Consider the following 16,829-nt stretch of genomic DNA (forward strand, 5'->3'; position numbering starts at 1 on the left):
CAAGCTTGTTTGTATTTTAATTTTTGCCACCAATGCAGTCGTATTTGTGCATCTCTTGCATACTGTGTTTCTTGAAGGACTAAATTGTTATTTGTGAACTTGTGACAATTGCTACATTGTCTCAGGATGCCCATGTCTTACAAGCTGGCTATGGAAACATTTGGAAATTGCATGTCCGCGTTGTCCGGACTTGTATTTGTGTTTTTACTGTAGATCGTGGACTGGGTTATACAGAGGTCTCCTAGGCTGGTCTCTGAGGTTTGGTACAATATTAGGTTAAATTCTGCTAAGATTTGATAGTAGTTCTGTTTAATGTGCAAAAGAGCTGCTCTAAGCTTGTCTCTACACAATGGCTTTGTTTTGGCTACACTAAATTGCAGGTGATGTAATGGATATGGTAATCAAGGAAAGTTAATATTATTTGCATGTGATATTTTGTACCTGATGAATCCAGAAAAGACATCACAGTGTCGTGGAACATTTTGAGACATTTTCAGGTCTCTGCAATGTAAAGTGAATGAAGATAAAACAAAAGTACCTACATATACAGATGGGTTCAATGATATCCATATTTATGGGGTCACGATAAGATGAAGTATTTAGTAGCATGGATTAAAAAAGCTTCTGTTATTGCAGCTAAAGATATGTGGGAAGAGACTACACAAAGGATAATACCAAAACTAAGAAACTGGAAGCTCTTGTTTATGGATAGTAAGATACAAGCAGTGAAATGCTTTTATTCTCTAATTTTATATACAGGTCAGGTATATTTTTATCAAGAGGAGAAGTTGTTGACAATAATTAGAGTTAAAGCAATTTATCTGTGAGGGAAGAGGGAGAGAATTAAGTGGGATACGTTTATCCTTCTAAGGCACCTTGTTATATAGGGATTACTTGATTTGAAGGGAAATTTTAGAGCTACACAGTTAAGGCTAACGTACATAAAGTTGTAATTAAGAAATGAAAAGGGATGACTGGGGGGAGATTCAAGAAATAGAGAGTGGGAGTTTGGATATAGGTCTATGAGAATAATAGCCACACAGTTAATATCAGAATATGGGGAAAGGGACAGGGTAATCCAAAGTGAAAGACCTGCTCTTGTGGGTTTTTAGCTAAATCTAGAACAGAAGCACCTATTAAAGGGATAATTAGTAGGGTGTGTAAAATGTCGTGTGATAACTATAAAAATCGTTCAGAGGAGGTTAGATGAGTTTAGGAATAGAGACTGGAAAAGCAATTTAGAAGAAAACAATGGGACACAATATACGTATGGCTCCCAAGTGTGCAGCAAAGTCCAGAAGGTTTAGGATCTTTGCTTGGAAGTGTTTGCATAGGTATTTTTATACCCCAAGTACACTTCATAGAATTTTTCTTCCGGTAGATAGCAAATGTTGGAGGTATGAATAGGAAGAAAATGGTAACTGGGAATGTGTTTTAGGAGTGTAATGATTTGGAAGGTTTTAAAAATTCCCCTGCAGAGTAGAGTACTCTGTCAGAAATACTGGGTGAGCAAATGGGTGTAACTAAAGAAATTATTCATTTGTGCTGGGATACAAGATCTGAATTGCCTAGCTACAGTAAGACCTTAAGTTTAATTCTGTTGGCTGCCAAAAAAGCAATTACTAGAAAATGGAAATCAAAGTCTAAACCAACTATATTTGAGCTATTGATAAAGATAAAAGATTGGAAAGCGGCTCTTTAGAAAAGAGAAGGAGCAAAATTACCTAGAAATAAATGGGAATTGTGGGAACAACATATGCAGAAAAATGTTCAGGAGTGAGGTTTAAGAAAAGGCAAGAATTTATCAATTTTATGCCATGTTGGACAGAGGATAATTACAAATAAAAAGATAATGTAATTAATGCATATAAAATGGCAAAATGTTAATATGGTATCCAGTGTTGCCTGTTTTTGTCCGATTCAACAGTGGGTAGTCTGATCCGATGGGATCTGACCTTGGCACTGCCTGGAAGATTTCTGCTTCAGGGCTGTTGACTCCTCCCCTACCCGTAATCCCTAGGGCATCACCTAATCACCTCCAGTTTGCCACAGAAGAGTTTGGATGCATTCGAGGGCTGTGTATTTGTTTCCATTTGTGGACATTCCTTTATTACTCCTCCCCTACAGTTTTACAGTTTTATAGTGTTGCATGTAGTTTGTAGGTTTGTCGCTTATATCAAGCAAAGCTCCACATTAGCACTCTTCAAGAAAAATCTTGATTGGATGGGAGATGGGAAATTCACCCCGGGGATCACTTCTGTGGCTCTGCTCAACAGGGGCACAGGAAAATAATTTTCTTGGTTGGCGAAAGCCAGGGTACCTTTTTGGCTAGGCGTATATAGGCCCTAGGGCCAATAGCCTAGTACCTACGTATGAACCTAGATACCATAGGTGTTGTAGTTTGTAGACTTGTAAGTTTACTAGTAGGTTTTTCCTGTTGTGCATTCCTGAAGTGTTCTTGATTCTGCAATTTTCAATGTAGTGTTTAGGCAGTAAAGAAAAAAATTAATCTGATGTTAATCATCTTTCCATTCATCACTGATGGGTTCGGTTCTGAGCCCTCGGAACCAAGTCAACCTAATACCAAGCTTGCACTTGCCAAAAAAACTCCTGAGATAAGCTTTTACCCATAGTGCCCTTCTCCCTGTTACCCCAGATCTCATTTGCCACATAGCTGTAAAGCTGTGTCCAAGCCAAGCTCTCGGCTAAGTGTAAACATTTCAGGTTTTTTTTCCTGGATATTGTGTCTACCTTTTACTCCTTGGTGGTATTTTTGATTTTTCTATAGACCCTTTTTGCCCTTCTCTTTCTACCTTTTTGGTAATTTTCAGTACCATTGATGGTACGGCCTTTCTTCCTACCCTCCTGGTATTTCTTAAATACCATCGTTAGTATTTATCTTCCTTCCTTTTTTTCATCCTGTCTTTGATATCTGTTTAGATATAAATATAGAACTCTTTGCCTTAGTTTCCTATCTGACTTTTGTGAATGTGTATTTGTTCTTGATGTCTGATAAAAAAAAAGGAACGTTGGTGTTTAAGCATTGTGCTTCTTCATAGGTTCATACTAGGCTATGTGCCCTAGGGCATTTATAAGCCTAGCCAGAGTTGTGTGGCTTTCACCACCCCTTAGGTTGAAGAATACTATACCCATTAGTTTGCCGTGCCTCTGTCCAGCAGTGATACAGAGATGATCCCCGGGGTAAACCTACGATCTCCCATCCACTGGTCAAGATTCCTCTTGAACAGAGCCAGCGAGGTGCTCTGTCTCACATGGACCGGGATTCTGTTCCACAGTATAGGGAGTCTCTGGGTGATGAATCTGTCCCTCTAGCACGTCCTATTTATATCCGTGTTGAGGTTTAAGTCTCTTGCTCTTGTGGCTCTGGTGGATTTGGATTTTTTGAGGTGGAGCATGTCCATTAATTCCGGGTTGGACATGGCCTTGTATGTCAGGCACAGGTCACCTCTGAGCAGACGGTATGCGACTGAATAGAGCTGGAGTTTCTTCAGTCGGGCAGCATATGGCATATTTTTGAGCCCCTTTATCCTTTTGGTGAGGAACTTTTGGGGTCTTTCCAATTGCTGCAGGTGTCGGGTAAGATACATTCCGAATGGGGCATTGTACTCAATCATTGGTCTGATAAGTGAAGAGTACAGGGGAACAATGACCTCCCTTGATCTGGATGTGAATCCCTTCATAATCAGGTGGGCAGTGTAGAAGGTCCTCTTAACCACTTTGGCAATGTGAGTGTCAAAAGAAATGTTACTGTCAACTTGGGTCCCCAGGTCCCTGATAACGGGATTGCCACCTATGTGGTAACTTGGGGTTGCCTTGTTTTTACCAAAGGGTATGACTATACATTTTTTGGCGTTTAGCTTAAGGCCATGGCTCTGGCACCAGTTATCCGTTTCTATAAGACCTCTCTGAAGGATATCTGTGTCTGATGGATTTTCAACTATGGCGCCCAGTTTGCAGTCATCTGCAAACTTTGTCAGCCACAATCCTCCTATGTTTGCCTGCACTTCTGAAAAGTAGATGCCGAACAAGAGGGGGCCCAGGACTGAGCCCTGTGGGACACCGCTTGTGACCGGCTTGGAGTCTGACATGGCACCAGCAACTCTAACCCTGTGGGTTCTGTCCTTGAGCTAGTTTGCAACCCATCTTGTGACATATGGGTTTACATTTAAGCTGGTGAGCTTTTCTATGATACCGAGTGGGGTATTGTGTCGAAAGCTTTTGCAAGGTCAAGGTAGGCTGTGTGAACTGCCTTACCCTCATCAATGGTCTTGGTGACTGTTTCAAAAAAGTCGACCAAGTTCAAGAGGCATGATCTGCCCTTGACAAAGCCGAATTGGGTAGGATCCAATGTCTGTAGGTCCCCTATGTCTTTATTTATGAGTTCCATTATGATCCTCTCCATAGCTTTGCAGACCAGGCTTGTTAAGCTTATGGGGCGGTAATTACCAGGGTCCGTAGAAGCACCGCCTTTGTGGAGTGGGACCGCAGTTGCCGTACGCCACTCTTTGGGCGTATCCTGTGGTAAGGCTAAGATTAAACAGCAGCCTTATGTGTGGGTTTAGTTCCTCATTGAGTTCGTGTAGCTCACAGCCGGGGACACCATCCGGTCCCATTGATGCTGTGTTTTTAGCTTTAGAGAGAGCAGCTCTCACCTGGGCATTTGAGATGATTGGGAGGCTACACTCTGCTGGGATAGATATTTCTCCTTTTGGGGGGGAGGGAGGGGAGAAATTTTCACTGAACCTGTCTGCCAGTATGTTTGCAATGTCTGTGGGTTCAGTGATTTTTGTATCATTTTGGACTAATTCTGAGCATATCTGGGAGTTTCCACCCAGATTTCTAACATAGCTAAAGAAGGCTTTATGATTGTCTTATGAGTCCTTGGCGATTTTTCTCTCAAAGTTGGCCTTGGATGATTTTATGAGTGATCGTAGTTTTTTATTAGTATTGATCAGAGATGTCTTCTCTTTTAGGGATTTTGCTCTATCTTGTAGTAGCTTTCTCCTCTTGTTGTAAAGTTTGTTTATGGCTGGGGTCCACCAGATCGGGCGCTTGCCTTTGGTGGAAAGGGTCTTGATTTTATTTGGGATTGCTTGATCCATGCAATCCTGGAGGTGCTCGTAGAAAGCATTTGTAAGGGATTCAGCAGCGTGGGTTGTGGTTTCCAATGGCTCAGGGGCCTTGAAGGATACCACACCAGTCTTAAGAAGTGTGAAGTTGGCTTTTGAGAAGTTCTTCACTGTGGTCTTTTTTGTTGGGGGGGGGGGCGGGATGTGGATCTCCAGTGAGATTAGTTTATGGTCTGATCTCACCAATGAGGGATATACTTCCGGTGTGGAGCATTTTGTCCCCATGTTTGTGATCAGGTCTAGTATATTTTCACCTCTTGTGGGAATGGTGACAAGTTGTTCCATAGCATTTGAGTTTATGAACTCCAGGAACCTTTGGGCTAGGGTATTGGGGCGTGAGTAATGTTCCCAGTCTATGTTTGGGTAGTTGAAGTCACCCAATATGATGGTGTTTGGAGAGACATTTATACTCTTCAGTGTCTTCAGGAAGGCTGTGTGGGGTTCCTGAGTTTGAGTGGGTGGCCTGTAACATGCTACAAACTGTAGAGCAGTTTTGCCTATGGTTAATTGCACCTGAATGGTCTCTGATGCTTCGTGAGTTGCCACCAGCCTGGAGGTGTGGGTATCCTTGATGAATATGGATACACCCCCTCCTTTTGTGGTACGGTCCAGGTTTTGGGGCCGGAACGCATGATATGAGGTAAAACCTGATAGTGCCAGGGTGCTCTCAGGAGCCTTGAACCAGGTTTCAGTCACAGCACAGACATCGATGTTCTCCATACTGAGGAGGGCTTCGAGGGCGTGCATCTTGAGATTTAGACTTCTGGCATTGAGCAGCATTACCCTTAGTTTTTTTCCATTATTGTTTTCTAGGGCGGTGGGTTCTTGTAAGGGAAAACTGCCTGAATTACTCCCATGATGACTGTTTTTTGGCTGGGGGTGCCTTATCTTTCGGTGCAACCCCCTTGTGTGATTTGCCAAAGTTTTAATCACCGCTCCTTGAATGAGCGCAGAGGCCCTTTGTGTGACTGAGGTCTCATCCCCTCCTACTAAAGACAAGAAAAGATCCCACTCTGTCCCCTCTTCACCCTCAGGTGACCAGAACAAGTCTGTAAAGTCTAAAGTACCAAAATTATCTTCGGAGCATAAGTCTGCTTCATCATCACTGACCTCTTCCGACTACAACTGTTGTTTTACCTGCACCTGCTATGGCTTCAATACTGTCTATGGCACTGACTGCTGTTTTTCCAATGGTACTACAACTTCAGCACAGAGTGCCGCTTTGGCACAGTGCAGGCCTTCGATGCTTACCTCTGCGATTCCATTTACTACTACTGAACCTTCTGTGTCTCTTACAAGTTGCCCCTCTGGCAATGAGTCCTTTCACGGTTCTGATAATGACCATTTTGACGTCCCTTCTTCCAAACTTGAGACATTGGTGCCGATAGAATCCACACCACAGACCCGATACTCTATATCAACAGATCCTTTTCTAGGGCAAGCATATAGTCCGTTCCTAGAATGACCTGACTCCCTGTCGGTAGTATCCACTAGATCAACCAGGACCCTTTCTGAGTTTGACGTGGTGCTTCTTGTGGATTAGCTTTGACAGTCAGGGGATACCCACTCCGTCTAGGACCCATCCACCTGCAGGATGTGGGTTGGCTTCTCCACAGACTCCATCCTACTCTCTTCCTTTGACCATACCAGTTATTTATTTCCAGTTTGATTACCGAGGAAGTCCACTAGGCCTAAATTACCCATTTTCATTGGAGGCCCGGGGAGAAAAGCTCTAAGATACATTATACAGTTTAGAATACAAATATACAAAAGTGTAAAACATACATTATATAGTACAGTTACAAATAAGTACATTCAATGATATGCATAGTCAAAATTCATTGTGGGTGGTCTTATGGGTTACACAGTTTCATTTGAGCAAACACTGTTATGTATTAGGTCTGAAAACATTTTACATACATTTAAGTAAATGTGGATGCACTTTACATGCACACTTTTAAAGTATGAAGCTATTTACAAAGTTGAGTCGTGTGGTAAGTAGCTATAAAAGATGAAGAGAGCTTTGATACACTCATAGGAAAATAGCTGTGGGATGTTATAGAGAGCTTAGGAACCTGAGAAAGAACTGCCTGGGGACATATACTTGGAATGATTAGGTGGGGTGAAGGCAGGTACATTTCCCTTTCATGGACAGATGTTTGAAAAGCTGGGTTTTGAAGTATGGTTCTTAGAGGAAGGAAGAGAATTCCATTTTTTGCTAGTGAGACAGAGATAAGTTGGCCAGCTGGAAGTTTGGGTTTGTGGATAGCAATTAGGTTTTGATGCTCAGATGTGAGAGTTCTGTTGGGGGTGTAAGGGGGATGGATATTTGTTAGAGCTGGACATTTTGTGGGGTGAAATACAAGTCTGTCTGCTGTGGTGAGTTGGAGGACGTCTAGGTAGTTTGGGAGTTCAAGCCAATTTTAGGGATCGTAGGTTAAGGCAATGGCAATGATGGGTAGAAGTTTTGGATTTGGTGGCAAATTTAGAGATTTTATTGTAGCAGTTTTCTAGTTTGGAGGTGATAGAGGAGGACAGTTTAGTTAAGAGAGGGGCTCCATATAATAAGGAAGGAAGTAGATAAGTAGACGCCAGAGTATGCCTAGTAGAGTAGGAGAGAAAGTGATTGTTCCTGTACAGTATACCTAGCTTTTGGTGGGTTTTCTTAACATTTTGTTGAATGTGGATATCAAACTTGAGTTGTTCGTCAGTAGTAATGCCAAGTAGTTTAGCGGAAGGAACCACTTCTATAGGTGAGTTGGTTTGACTGAGGACTTTGAAAGCATTTTTGTTGTAGGAGTATGTCTTTGTGGGAGGGAATAGTAGAATTTTTTGTTTATTTGCATTGAGAGAGAGGTGTTTTTGGCTGCCAAAGTCTTCTGGTCTGATGTCATTTTCAGAACACCCCCCCCCCCCCCGTCTCGGTGCCTGTAGTGGACCTCACTGGGGCTCCAGGACTGTCCCTTTGGGCTACGGTCGCTTCTGAACTGAGCTTTCCTCAATTTTGTGACTGGGCTGCAGGCTCTTCAGCTTGGGGTACAGTTCTGAGTGTGTTTGCGGTTCCATCCACGGTGCCAGGGGCTCTGCCTGCACCGATCCTGGTTGAGGCTCCACCCTCGGGAGCAGGTTCAACTAAGCTGGGCGTGACCCTAGTTCCAGGTTTGTCCCCCTCTGTTCCAGGCTCCCATCCCTCTTTGGGTGGACCTGCTTTCCGAGCTATGTAGAGGGGTCTTGCTTCTGGCAGTATTCCGCCGACGTCGGAACCTCAGACCTCCTTTTTTCCTGAGCTACAGCTGACACAAGCCACCACCCTGGGACACTGGGCAGGAAAGTCGTAGGAGACCCCATTACAGAGTGCCCCCTCTTCTAAGTCCTCCTTAGAGGCCCCTGCTGAGGAGCCCCCATGTAAGAGATCGTACAAGAGGAAGCACGTAGACTCCCGTGAGGAATCTCTGACAGAGGATACGTATTTCGCTGACTGTGAAGGGTCCCCATGGTCAACCCCAATGTCTCCTTTGGGGACATCCTTCAAATGTTGAAACAGAGGGATGATTGGAAGCCCACTAAACCTTCTTCCGAGGAGTCTGTGTTTCTGCAGGCTTTCTGTACCCAGCCGTCTACCTCTTGGGTGACCCTGCCTGCGGCCGAGCTGGTACAACTCATGGTGCAGCGCACCTGGAAGAACCCGGACTCTATTGAGTCGATCCCTCGGAGACCTGACAAGATACTAGCCCCCCCCCTGAGGAAAACCCACATTGGTCAAGAGGTTTACCAGTTGATGCTATGGTGGTGGCGGCCACGAAAAAGGATCTCGCCGATGAGTCATACTGTTAATCCACGCAACAGTGTGTCCTGGGCTGTTGTCAGATAAGGGAAGCGAGTTTTTGCTTCAGCGACTTTTACCATACGATTTCTGAATTACTTGGCACATTTTACGAGACTCCAAAGAGACTTGGTTTCTGAACTCTTTGGAATGCTCGCAGGACAGGTGTCTTATGGGGTAAGAGACAAAGTTGCCTCACAGCTCGCAACCCTGGAATCTTATCTCCAATTCGTCCATGAGGTTGCTTTCTCATGCAACCGAAGGGGCGGCTAGAGTGCCAGGTTCAGGCATAGTTGTGAGACACCATGCCTGGATACACCTCTGTGACTTCCCAGACCCTTTCAAGTCTTCCTTCCTGAACGCGCCAATTGAAGTATCTTCCCTTTTAGGCCCCAAGGTGAAAGACAACCTGGCCAGGTGTGAGAAGGACGGTAAGACCTTGTCTGCTGTAGGTCTGTGTTTTTCCAATCCACAACATTCCTTTTCCAGGAAGCAGAGAAGCAGGAAAATGGGGCACATGAAATCTGTGTCCTTTTCATGCCACACATGGCGATGATAGCCCCAGGGGCAGAGGGAGTAACAGTTCTGGAAGACACCCTTACAGAGACAGAGAGGGCCCATGTAATCAGAGACCCAGGGATTCTTTCTCTGGGCAGCCTTACCAGCGCTCCTTAAGAGTGGCCCAATTGTTTTCCTCTGGAAGCAGTTGGAGGTTGTTTCTCTCTACACCACGCTGTCTGGCATTCAATATCATCCGACCATTGGGTGCAGAAGATTATAACCAGAGGCTACACCATTCCCCTAATTATTTACCCAGAGATTTCGACAAAGATTCCCAATGTTCCACCCAGTCAAAGGGAAGAAGCAGCTGCAGAAATAAACAAGCTGTTTCAAAAGAGTCATCCAAATAGTCCACCAGACCAATGCGGGTCCAGATTCTACTCAAGATTCTTTTTGGTGCCAAAAAAGACAAGGGACTGGAGATCAATTTTGGATCTCTGCAATTTGAACAAGTCAGTTGCCCAAACGAAATTCCAAACGAAATTCCAGATGGTCACAGTTCAGTCCATTCTCCCTTTTCTAAGTGAAAGTAATTGGATGTGCTCGATAGATCTCCAGGACACTTATTACCACATCAGAATGGGCAAAAGCTCTAGGAGTCGTCTCCACTTCCAGCTAGGAGACGATCACTACCAATTTTGTGCCCTGCCGTTCGGACTCTCTACAGTCCCAGAGTGTTCACAAAGTGCATGGCAGTGGTCACAGCTCACTTGAGACTGCAAGGATTCTGGGTCTTTCAGTATTTGGACGATTGGCTCCTTACTGCCCCCACCAAGCATCTTCTGGTAGCAGCCCTGCAGTACACTCTTTCCCTGGTGAGACATGTGGGAATAACAACCCACTGCATAGAGTTCATTGGAGCAGTCTTCGACACCCGTTCTTGTCTGGTGTCTCTCCCAGTTCACAGACTTCAGAGATTGAGGCTCCAGCTCCGGGTGATACTCTGTCAAAACAAAGCCTCAGCAAGGGAGGTTCTTCAGCTTTTGGGATCCATGGCAGCTGCCATACTGATAGTGCCTCTTGTGAAACTACACATGTGAATACTTCACTGGCTTCTGCTATTTCCATGGTTTCCAAATCACCACCCTCTGTTTTCAGATTCAGATAACCAATTGTTGCAAACAGGGCCTTCTTTGGTGGATGATGCCAGAGACAGAGCTTTGGAGCCGCCCATTCCATCCTCCCCAACCCAAGACCATTGTGACCACGGATGCTTCCCTGATAGGGTGGGGAGGCCATTGCCAGAGAAAGACCGTCCAAGGTACATGGTCCACTTTAGAGGCCAACTTGCATATCAGCATTCTAGAACTGAGAGCGGTGCTGTTAGCTTTGCAAGCATTCCAGTCTGTTCCTTTTGGAACGATTGCAATTCAGACAACATGTCAATGGTCTGGTATATCAATAAGCAATGAGGAACGAAGTCCTATCCCCTATGTCGAGAGGCCATGAGAATTTGGCAGTGGGCGATAGCTACCAACCACTTTCTGATAGCAACACATAACCCAGGGAATTCCAACGTGATTGCAGACAAGTTGAGCAGATGTATTCTGCCTCACAAGTGGTCCCTCAATCCCAAAGTAGGTGTGAAAATTTTCACCCGTTGGGGCCAGCCTTGCTGCAACTATTTGGCTTGCCGTCAAACATCAAATGCAGCAGCTATTTTGCCCTATTTACCCCACGGGGGAGTCCCCGAGGGATGCTCTGATTCATGATTGGCCCACAGGACTGCTATATGCCTATCCCCCCATCCCTCTGATTCCCCAGTTCATAAAGAAAGCTATTCGGTTGAAATACAAAGTGATCCTCATAGCCCCTTTTTGGCCTCGATAAGTTTGGTTCCCCTTCTTTCGGCCTCCTCTATTATGTCAACCGTGTATTCGGGACCCTTTTCCAGACCTGATTTCTCACCCCCAAGGGTTGAGTCACCCGAACCTATCCAGTCTCAAGCTGACAACTTGGTTTCTCCACTTCATTAATCGCCAGGCAGGATAACCTTCCCTCACTTGTACTTGACATTATCCTGGCCTCACACAAGCCATCCACCAGAAAACTATATCTAGACAAATGGAAGAGATTCTCTATTTGGTCTAATAAAAGAAGGCTAGACCAGTACTCTGCTCGAGTTACAACAGTCATACAATACCTGCAAAGTTTTCGAGGATGGAGCTGCAGCTTCTACCATAAGAGTACATCTAGAGGCTATTTCTGACTTTCATGGTGGTTTTGGTAATTCTCCCCTCATATCGCTTCGGTTATGCAAAACCTTTCTTAAAGAAATCTCACACATTAAGCCTCCAGTCAGACAACCTATAGAGCCATGGAACGTTAGTCATGTTAGTCCTTCAGTCTTTAACTCAACCGCATTTTGAGGCTGCAGTAAAGTGTGACCTCAAATTTTTGTCTTGGAAGTCCCTTTTCCTGGTAGCTATCATGTCAGCCAAACGAATTTCAGAGCTTCATGCATTATGCATTAAAATGTCCTATTTAATATTCCACAAGGACAGAGCATCACTCCCGACAAACCCCTCCTTTCTCCCCAAAGTTATTTCAGATTTTTCCATCAGTCAGACCATTGACGCGCCAGTATTTTTCCCAAATTTTTCTAATAAAGGGGAATACTGTCTGCACTCTTTGGATGTTTATAGACAACTGAGGTTTTATTTAGAACCAAAGCAGTACGTAAAACTGGCCAACTTTTCATTTCCTTCTCTGGACCTAGAATGGGAAATTCCGTCTCCAAGGTGACTTTATCTAAATGGCTAAGGGATTGCATACATTATATCTATTTGCTCGCAAAAAAGCCTGTACCACAGAATGTTAAAACCCACTCTACCAGATCTATGGCAACTTTTGTAGCCTTCCATTCGATAGCCTCTATGGATGATACTTGTGCAGCAGCCACATGGGCTACCCACCACACTTTTATTAATCATTACAAATTGGATATGGTCTCCAGAGGGAGAACTGCCTTTGGCTCAGTGGTGCTCAGGAATGTTCTTCCATAAGGGCTGCCCAAGTAACACAAGGTAGCTGGGGATTCTATCACATCAGTGATGAATGAAAGAAGATAAACATCAGATAAAGAAGTTATGTCTTACCATAATGTTCCATCTCTGTTGTTTATCTTCTTTCATTCATCACCTCCCACCCTCCTTCCCTCTCCAAAGGCTCCTGGGGGATACTTTGGGTCCAAGTGGTGAGTTAGGGCATTTGTGCAGAAATGACCTCTGCTTTACTATTACTAGGCAAACTCCATCTGCGGTAACGGAGAAGGGCATTATGGGTAAAAGCTTAGCTCGAGGGTTTTTGGCTGGCGTGAGCTTGGTATTAGGCCGACTCAGTTCCGAGGGCTTGGAACTGAACCCATCAGTGATGAATGAAAGAAGATCAGCAACACAGATGGAACGTTATGATAAGACATAACTTCTTTTTGTGCATGTGTAGTGTATTTTACTTTTTAGAATTGCATAGCATTATTGTTGCAGAATAACCCATTTTTCCAGCAAAGAAGGGAGAAGTTAATTGACAAGGGAATTCTTCCCCCAGTTTACACCTACTACTACTACTTCCAACCCCAAGGAGAAGAAGCTAAAGGAAATGAAGTCTAAACAAATGGAATGTTCAAAGGATGTAGATAGAAAAGATAAAACAAACCGAAAAGTCTAGAAAGAGGGCACCAGATCTGACCCCAGCACCTGGGCCTGATCCAAAAATACCTAGATGCTCATATCTGTTAATCTCAGATCCATTCGCCTGCTAGTTGGCCCCAGTTCTTACTGGAGCCGGTGAGCCCTAGGTTGCATTTCTCAGTTCTTCAAGGGAAGAGACCAACTAGACCAGATTTGGTGGCATCATCAATCTGGTCCTATAGTAGTATGTCCAAGCAAGATGTTGACAGTGATGAGATTACTAAGAACACAGATCTAAGTCTGGGTTCTCTCTATATCATCTTCTCAGGCAGTATAAAGTGCTATCCAGTCACCTCTCATTTACATTGCCTGACTTTGATCAGTCTGTCAGAATCTGTGATTTCGGCACCTGTCTACCCTGAAGTATTGTCTGACCTGAAAACCTTACCCTCTTTGACTCCGACATAGTCCCTGTCTGTTGGGCTCTGTGCTGAAGTGCGAAGGAAGGGGTGGTGGTCAATGCCAAAGTTGTCAGAGCTGTCCCTGACCCTTGGTGCTTCAGCACTCAAAAGTTCGGCATGGAGATCAGCTTCAGAGTCTAGGCTTGTTGGTTCCAGTGGGTCTGGACTGATTTCATTGGAGTGAATTCCTTCCGAACAAATGGTGTCATTGGCTTTCGAAGCATTTTAGAGGGTCTTGCCAACTGCTGGGGAGAAGATGTCTGCAGTTAGATTAGCTTCACCCAAGACCTATGTGGAATATGGCTCTTCCCACCATCAGTTTGTACCAAAGCCACAGGAGGCTTGCGTGCTGGTTCCCAGTCTGATTTGGAACCCTTGGATTTTTCCACTTAGCGGGTACACCAAAAATGGAGTTGCAGGCAGAAACATATTAACTCTTTTTTCCAGTGTCCTTCAAGGACGCAGACTTGCAGAAAGGATCTCCCAGAAGCCCCCCTGAAGATGTCTTTTTTGGCGAAATCTTGGAATAAATGAAACAGAATGAGGGGTGGTCCAAACGCTCTCCTTCCCCTGATAAGTCCATGTTTCTAGAGGCTTTTTGTTCTGGCCCATCTTCTTCAAGGTGGTTCCTCCCATGGATCCATTAATGGACCTGATAGCCCAGTGGGCATGGAAGGATCCTGATATAGTGGAGATTGTCCCAAAGAAACCTGACTGTTTTATCCACCCTGGCTAATAGGAAACATTGGAACAAGGGTCATCCTGTAGATGCAATGTTGGTCACTGCGGCCAACAAGAAAGAACTTTTGGAAGAGAATTCAACGATCCACTCTCCAAATAGAGAGTCCATAGTGTTTAGGATCATTTTGGGAAATGGATGTAAGCTTGTGTCACTTGCCCTTAGAGCACTGAATTACTTGGCCCCGTCACTCGTTTTCAGGGAGACCTGACCAAAGGGATTTCCAAGTATCTTTCTGGAGTCTTGCCTTTGGATGTCCAGAAGAAAGTGAAATCTAATCTCAGCTGTCAACCCTCTACAGTTATCATCTAATGTGGCCATGAAACTCCTCTTGAATGTAGCAGATGGTTTAATCGGGGCAGCAAGCACTGGCATTACAATGTCTGGATGCGTCTTTATAACTTTGTGGGATGTTTCAAGACCTCCTTTATCAAGGGACCCCTATGATGGATCCACATAGTTTGGGCAAAAAGTCAAAGGCACACTAACTACAAGTTAACAGGATGGTAAGACCCTCTCCGCCATAAGTATCACTTTTCTGCACCTTGTGGGGCCTTTTCTAGCAACCAGAGAGTCGGGGAAAAAGATGGTGGTTCAGAAAATCACAGGAGTCTTATCAAGAGATTTCTAGTGATGGTTCTGCTTGGGGCAGGGGTGGCTGATATCATAATGGATGTCACCCAAGAGGCAGAAACAGCCTGCAGAATCAGGGTTTGAAGGCCTTTTTCCAAGAAACCCTTTTATCACCCCTGAAGGGTTGCCCAACACCTGCACTCTGGAAGAAGTTGGGGGGGGGGGGTTGTGTCTGCACCAAACAGCAGATTCCTGGGTGGTGGACATTATTTTCAGAAGCTATATAATCCCATTTCCCTGTACTTCACAACCTACAAAATTGGTTCGGGCATCTCACCCAGTTAGTATGAACTGGCAGTAACAGAAATTTCAAAGATACTAGAAAAGAGTAATTCAGTCAGTCCCCAAAGACCAAGGATCTGGAGTCTATTCAAGATTCTTTAGTTTCAAGGAAAACGGGGGACCTCAGACCCATTATAGATCTGAGTCATTTAAATAAATTCTTAATGTAGTCAAAATTCCAGATGGTCACAATTCATTTCATTTTATCTTTTGAGGAGGGATGATTTGATGTGCTCAGCAGATCTCTAGGATGTATACTATCACATTAAGACAGATGCATTCAAGGAGATGTATCCATTTCAGGCTTGGAGACGATCACTACCAGTGTCGAACACTGCCCTTCTATCTCACCACAGTCCCTAGGGTTTTTACAAAGATGATGGCCGTGGTAGCAGCACTACTCTTGTCTGCTAGGTATCCAAGTTTTCCCATATGTAGACGGTTGGCTCTTGACAGTTACCTCAAATCAAATTTGTCAAAACAGTTCTCCTTGCTCGGAATGCTTTGACTGTTAGGCATAACAGTAAATGTACCCAACTTCCGGCTCACCCGAACACAGAACAGAATTCATAGAATGCCATGTGAATACTGTCTGTTAGCCTACCCAGTCACAGACTCTTGTCTCTTCAGTTGACAGCCTCGTCTCTTCTAAAACATTAGTCTCCTATAGCAAGATTCATTCTTCGAATCCTAGATTTTATGGCCTCAACCATTCTGTTAATTCATCTAGCTAGTGCCTATGAAATAAGTTGACTTACAAGCAGAGTTAGATATCATAGATTTGGACAGTGAGGAAGGGTATGTCATCTCTGAAATCTTCTCTTGACCTTAAATTTTGAGATTTCCTCAATTTCATGATGATATAAAGGGAGGTGGCCCAGAAATCCAGTCCTTAATTGCAAAGACTGCACTAGACTTGCATATTTACCCCCTCTAGACTTTGAGTGGTCCCATCCCTGAAAAGACATCCTTAAAATGTCTCCAAGTTAACATAGAATAACCTGGACACAGTTGACTCAGTGCCTAAAAAGTCAGGATTTTTCACATCCTGAGGGATTGCTCATTGTAGTCTGATGCCCCCAAGCTTGGCCTTGTTGCTTCAATAGCAGCTCTGAAAAAGGCTCCTGATGTTAATCATTAAATCACTGTTGAAATAGCCTAACTTATATGGGATGTATCCTGCCAAGCATCAGATGTTCAAGCAATTTCCAAGGCTTTAGGGTGCCTTCCTCGCACTTGTACATCTGAGGAGGTATAAGAGTGTACCCATGTAAAAGCAGATGCCAAATTTCAGAAGCTTTTGGCTGTTTATGCTACCAGTTTCATAGTTTCATAGTTTAGTACTAGGCTATCTGCCCTGGGGCATTTGTAAGCCTAGCCATAGTGATGTGGCTTTCGCCACCCCATAAAATGGTACAAAATGCACAGAATAGATTTAGAATACTGTGCCTCTGTCTAGTAGTGACACAGTGAAGGTCCCCTTATATAATAGAATTAGTTTACTGTGCCCCTGTCTAGTAGTGACACAGATGTGACCCCTGGGGTAAACTT

Source organism: Protopterus annectens, chromosome 3.part0, assembly GCF_019279795.1.
Source record: "Protopterus annectens isolate FY-2018-M chromosome 3.part0, PAN1.0, whole genome shotgun sequence".
Classification (NCBI taxonomy): Eukaryota; Metazoa; Chordata; order Ceratodontiformes; family Protopteridae; genus Protopterus; species Protopterus annectens.